Raw genomic sequence first — 6749 nt, 5'->3', positions numbered from 1 at the left:
TTTTTGAGACAGAGTCTCACCCTGTTGCCCAGGCTGGAGTGCAATGGTACAATCTTGGCTCACTGCAACCTCTGCCTCCTGGGTTCAAACAGCTCTCCTGCCTCAGCCTCCCAAGTAGCTGGAATTACAGGCGCTACACCCAGCTAATTTTTGTATTTTTAGCAGAGACGAGGCTTCACCTTGTTGGCCATGCTGGTCTCGAACTCCTGACCTCATGATCTGCCCACCTCAGTCTCCTGAAGTGCTGGGATTACAGGCATGAGCCACCGTGCCTGGCCTATTCTCCCAGTAATTCTTGATGTGTAGGTGCACAGAAGGCAGATGTTTGAAATATATGTATCTGTGGAATGGCTATAATTGAGCTAATTAATAAATGCATTACTTCATATACTTACTTTTTTTGTGGTGAGAACACTTAAAATCTATTCTCTTGGCAATTTTCTTTTTATAAATTCAATTTTAAAGTTTTATATATTTAATGTGTACTAGTTTTGATATACATATACACAGTGAAATGTTTCTTATAGTCAAGCAAATCAATGAATCCATCATCTCAGTTACCCCTTTTGTGTGTGTAGCAAGATCACCTAAAATCTACTCTTTTAGCAAAAATCCCACGTATAACACAATATTATGAACTATGGTCTTCATGTTGTCTGTTAGATCTCTAGACTTATTCATCCTATGGATCTGCAACTTTGTATACTTTGACCTACAGCTCTCCATTCCACATCCCCTCATTAGCAATTTTCAAGTATACAATACATTGTTATTAACTATAGTCACTATGTTCTACCTGTGCACTTAAGAAACAGCACATGACACAGTACACAGTCCTTGGACACAGCAAGGATGATGAACACATATTAAATACTAATTTGCTGACTTAGAATAACGAAGGTTTAAATGTACGATTGAAACTTGAGAAGAAATTGTCAAATTTAAAGGTAATTTTTTTTAATGTTTTTTCTTCCCTTACTATTGATTTTCATGTCATTTTTGTCACTCGGGCAAAATAAGGTCTCTGGGAAGTGCCATACTGAATAAATTCATGGGAGCAAAATACTAAAATAAGGTTCTGACACATGTACATTTTCCCTTCCTCCTTCCAGTTAAAAGAGATCAAATTACATTTTCTTTCATAATGAATTTTAAGAAGTATTTATAACTCTACATAGTCAACAAAAGCAAAAATAGACAAATGAGATTACATCAAACTAAAAAGCTTCTGCACAGCAAAGGAAACAATCAACAGAGTGAAGAGACAACTACAAAATGGGAGAAAGTATTGTACTGGAAACCATACATCTGATAAGCGGTTAACATTCAAAATATATAAGAAACTCACATGACTCAATAGCAAGAAAACAAATAAACAAAGAAAATGGGCAAAGGATCCGAATAGACATTTCTCAAAGAAAGACATACAAATGGCCAATAGGTGTACGGAAAAATGATCAATATCAGTATTCATCAGGGAAAGGCAGACTAATACCACATTTGAGATATTCACCTCACACCTGTTAGAATGACTGTTATCAAAAAGATGAAAGATAAGTGTTGATGATGATGTGGAGAAAATGAAACTCTTCCACAATGCTGGTGGAAATGTAAATTAGGACTGCCATTATGGAAAATAATATGGAGGTTCCTCAAAAAATTAGAAATAGAACTGCCATATGATCTAGCATTTCACTAGTGGGTATATACCCAAAGGACATGAAATCAGAATGTTCAAGTGACATCTGCACTTCCATGTTCACTGCAGCATTACTCATAATACCAAGATATGGAATCAGCCAGGCACAGTGGCTCATGCCTGTAATTCCAGCACTTTGGGAGGCTGAGGCAGGCGGATCACCTAAGGTCAGGAGGTCAAGGCCAGCCAGGCCAACGTGGTAAAACCTCGTCTATACTAAAAATACAAAAATTAGCTGGGCGTGGTGGTGGGCACCTGTAATCCCAGCTACTCGGGAGGCTGAGGCAGGAGATCGCTTGAACCTGGGAGGCGGAGTTGCGGTGAACTGAGGTTACACCACTGCACTCCAGCCTGGGCAACAGGAGCGAAACTCTGTCTCAGGAAAAAAAAAAGTAATCAACCTAAGTGTCTATCAGTGGCTGAAAAGATAATGAAAATGTGGTGTATATATATACACAATGGAATACTAGTCAGCCTTATAAAGGAAATTCTGTTATTTGTGATAACGAAGATGAACCTGGAGGACAATATGTTAAATGAAATAAGCCAGACATAGAAAGACAAATACTGTATGATCTCATTTACATGTAGCATGTAAAAAAAAAGTCAAATTTATAGAAACAGAGAGTAAAATGGAGGGTAGGGGACTGGAGAGATGTTGGTCAAAGGGCACAACACTTTAGTTAGACAGGAGTAATAGGTTTAAGAGATTTGATTTCTCCATCAGCCAGGAAGATGTTGGTGTAGAGGTTGACATAGCTATCAAGGACAGCAACTACTATGACTCCCAGTGCTATGATGAAATCTCAGATGCATGGTCTTCTGGCCAAGTGTCTGCAATTTCATATTGTAGGAGCATTCATTGTATCCCTGGGGGTAGCAGCTCTTTATAAGTTTGCTGTAGCTAAACCAGGAAAGAAGGCACACGAAGATTTCTATGGAAATTATGATTCCATGAAAGATTTTGAGGAGATGAGAAAGGCTGGTATCTTCCAGGGTACAAAGGGATTATGGAATATAAAGAATTTCTTCAGGCTGAATGACCTAGAAGTTTGTAACTGACTTGTGTTTCTGAACTATGAATTATGAATATGTGGGGTAAGAAATAGTTTCTCTTGATAAATAATTAGCAACAACAAAAAGAGACCTGTACATCATGGTGACTACAGTCAAGAACAATATATGGCATATTTGAAAATTGATGAGAGTGAATTTTATGTGTTCTCGCCACAAAAAAAGATACACCTATGAGGTAATACAAATGTTAAATAACTTGATTTAGCCATTCCACAATGTATACATATATCAAAACATGTTATATGCCATAAATATATAGAATTTTTACTTGTCAATTAAAAGGCATATTTCTAACTTTAAATAAATTCATTGCAAAAACCAAAAGTTAACCTATTAGCCATCAGAAATGTGTAGTAGACAGGAAAAGAGATTTCTGGTTAAAGTACTAGGCACAATTAAATTATGATAGCACATAATATTCTGATTTTTTTTTTTTTTTTTTTGGAGATAAGGTCTCACTCTGTCACCCAGGGTGGAGTGCAGTGGTGTGATCTCAGCTCACTGGTAGCCTCGACATCCCAACTCAAGTGATCCTCCCACCTCAGCTTCCCAAGTAGCTGAGATCACAGGCATGCACCACCACATCCAGCTAATTAAAAAAAAATTTTTGTAGAGACGGGGTTTTGCCACGTTGCCCAGGCTAGTCTCGAACTCCTGGGCTCTAGTGATCTGCCCACCTTGGCCTCCCATAGTGTTGGGATTACAGGTATAAGCCACCATTCCCTGGCCAATATTCTGAATTCCTGAAGCAATGTCATCCTCTCTCAGTGTTAATAGATGGAAGGTGACTATGTTAAATCAAAAAATGAACATCAATGTATTTTGTTTATAATTTGCCACCATCAATAACTGAATATATTTACACTATGTGCGATTCAATTAATGCAGTGCCTTGGCAATGTATCGTCATGCAAAATTTTACAAGGGTTTCACAGAATGTTATGTGTTTACTATACTAACAGGCAACATAACCACAATACATATATAATCATTTGAACATGTATATTTATCAGGATATTTTACAAGGTTATATCTAGTTTATAATTTTAATACAGCAAACATGCATTCTTTTTCAGAGAAGGAAAACAATCTAGCTGCTAAGGGATGTGAAATTCTTTAACTTGTTTGTGAAACCCAGAAAAGAGATCAGCAAAATTACATTTATCTTTAAAGTATTACTAATTCAAATAAAATCACTTTGTATTGCCATTTCCCCCCATTGCTTCCTCATGACATGTAATCACATTACACTCTGAAAAGAGATGTAAAATTGTATATAAACGTCCATCATTTATCTGAAAGATAAATAAAAAAATTTTCTAGATCTGATACTCAAGTTACATGTGGTTTTCTATAATCTGTTAAACTTTTTATACATAATCCTGTCACCCACTTGAAAGCTGGTTTTATTTTTGGCATAAGGTATGGCTCCAATATAACTTTTCCCTGCTATTCTAAACACTGATGTAAGAGCTGAAAAGTGATTTTCTTTTTTTTCTGAGATGGAGTCTCACTCTGTCATCCAGGCTAGAGGGCAGTGGCAAAGACTCGGCTCACTGCAACTTCCACCTCCTGGGTTCAAGCGATTCTCCTGCCTCAGCCTCCCGAGTAATTGGGATTACAGGTGCATGCTACCATGCCCAGCTAACTTTTTGTATTTTTAGTAGAGACACAGTTTCACCATGTTGGCCAGCCTGGTCACGAACTCCTGACCTCAGATGATCCACCTACCTCGGCCTCCCAAAGTGCTGGGATCACATGCCTGAGCCACCATGCCCAGCCAAAAAGTGATTTTCCTTCATGGATTTGCTAATATATCTATATCTATATTAAATACGTATTTATAAATAATTTAGGCTTTTAGAGAAACAATCTGTGATTCCAGTTTCCAGTATAATGTTTTCCAATAGGAAAGTTAATTTTAATTTGTGCATATCTCATTTTAATCTTTGCTTTGTCTTTCTCCTCAAGTCTCCTGCAACTTATTCTCCCTCTGAACTCAACTATCAACACCTTATTTTTATGTATTTATTTTTCTGAGACCGAGTCTCACTCTGTCTCCCAAGCTAGAATGCAGTGGCATGATTTTGGCTCACTGCAACCTCCGCCTCCTGGGTTCAAGGGATTCTCCTGCCTCAGCCTCCCGAGTAGCTGGGACTACAGGCGCCCAACATCACCCCTGGTTAATTTTTGTATTTTCAGTAGAGACAGGGTTTCTCCATGTTGGCCAGGCTGGTCTCAAACTCCTGACCTCAAGTGATCCACCTGCCTCAGCCTCCCAAAGTGCTGGGAGTACAGGTGTGAGCCACTGTGTCCAGCCTCACCCTTATTTCTTAAGCTGGTTTAGACCTTCATTTGCACTGGCCCATGAAACATCTCTATATACATTTTCTACTTTTTTTCTTTCTTTACTTCTTTTTTTTTTTTTTTAAACAGACAGGGTCTCACTCTGTCTCTTAAAAAAAAGAGGCTCCCAGGCTGGAGTGCAGTGGCGTGATTAGAGCTCACCGTAACCTCAACTCCTGGGTTCATGCAATCCTCTTGCCTCACCTCCTGAGTAGCTAGGACTATAGGCATGAACTACCACACCTAGTTAACTCTACATACATTTCAGTAGCACCTGAACACCACTCCAGGTACCTATATCATAACTTTTATTACTTTTTAGAGTTTATTATATATTATAGTTAATAATGATAAAATTACAAGCTTTATATTCCCAGGAACACCTAGTACAATGCCTTTGTCATTTTGAGTTCAAAAATATCTATTAATAATATCAAGTAAATTATTCTTCTGCAGGTCACTTTTCAAAATCAAACAGATGAAACCTCTTTCCCCCAGCAGCTCTAAGAAAACAATATTATATTGAGTGTAAGTTGTGAAAGGAAAATAAAATGGCCCATGCCAAAGGGAAAAGTTAGGCTTGGGAACTGAATCATCCAAAAAACTGCCTCCCATTTGTTCATACACAGAGAGCTGCAAGATAGAAGGCTACACATCTCTTCAGGTGGTCTCCCTCATGCTGACAATGTAAATTAACAGTTTATCTTCACAGGTAGTGGACAACGATGAGACTAGAAATCATCCCCCACTCACCCAGAGACAAACACATATTTGACTTTTTCCTCTACTCTGTTTACTTTCTCGTATGTAAGATCAGAATTACTGAACACGAGATGAATGCCTGACTGTTCCTCTTTCCCCTTCTGCTGGTTCTTTCTCTTTTAAATATTAAAGTCCTCAAAACCCTCTCTGGAAGAAAGCACAGGCCACAGACCCTAGTGTAGCTTGTGTCTCTTTCTCCTGGATGCATCCTCGATCTTGGCAAACTCTAAATTGATTGAGACTTGTCTCAGACACTTTTCGGTTTACAAAGTCAACCCTGGTAAGAAACATAATTGTGATTCTGAGGCACAATTGCATTCAGAACTTAAGGGAAAAATCAATCCTGGGCAGTAATGCTTGTAGAAATATATTTCGTGCAGGATAGAGCAGAAAAATAAAGGACTTGTGTAAGTACATATGCTTGTTATTTCCCTGACTTTAATCTCATTTAATAAAACTCACTAAAAAAACCCTTTAGTAAAGAATTCAGGAGCTATTCTTGTACATTAATTTTTTTCTTTTATGTAAAATTTAATCATCATTTTAAATCACAAATTGGAATCCACTTAGTTTTCACATTAACTGGAAAATGTGTGTATATAACAAATGAGAAAGTTAATTATAATTCCAAATGTTATGCATACATCAGAAAAAAACTTACTATTTCAGTCAAGGATAACTGAAGAAAGGGGCTGAGGTTAAATTTAAAAATTTGTGTTTAGTTAATACATAGGCAAAACTGACATTTTGCCTAAAATACCTGTTAAAATGCCTGACACTTAAAAAAAAAAAAAAAGGGTAATGGGAAATCACAAACATAAAATTAGGTAAGACTTTATAGAGTGAGTTTGCATTACCAGCTTAG

General features: G+C 37.4%; 1 protein-coding gene across 1 annotated transcript in view; it reads right to left on the bottom strand.

Annotated features, from left to right (window-relative positions):
- Positions 1-6749, bottom strand: part of CLASP2 (cytoplasmic linker associated protein 2) — a 222189-nt gene that overhangs the window by 59942 nt on the left and 155498 nt on the right.

This window comes from Rhinopithecus bieti, unplaced genomic scaffold, assembly GCF_001698545.2.
Source record: "Rhinopithecus bieti isolate Rb0 unplaced genomic scaffold, ASM169854v2 scaffold_22039, whole genome shotgun sequence".
In the NCBI taxonomy this organism is placed as follows: domain Eukaryota; kingdom Metazoa; phylum Chordata; class Mammalia; order Primates; family Cercopithecidae; genus Rhinopithecus; species Rhinopithecus bieti.
The sequence above is the reverse complement of the archived record's forward strand: the minus strand, read 5'-3'. Positions and strand labels throughout refer to the sequence as shown.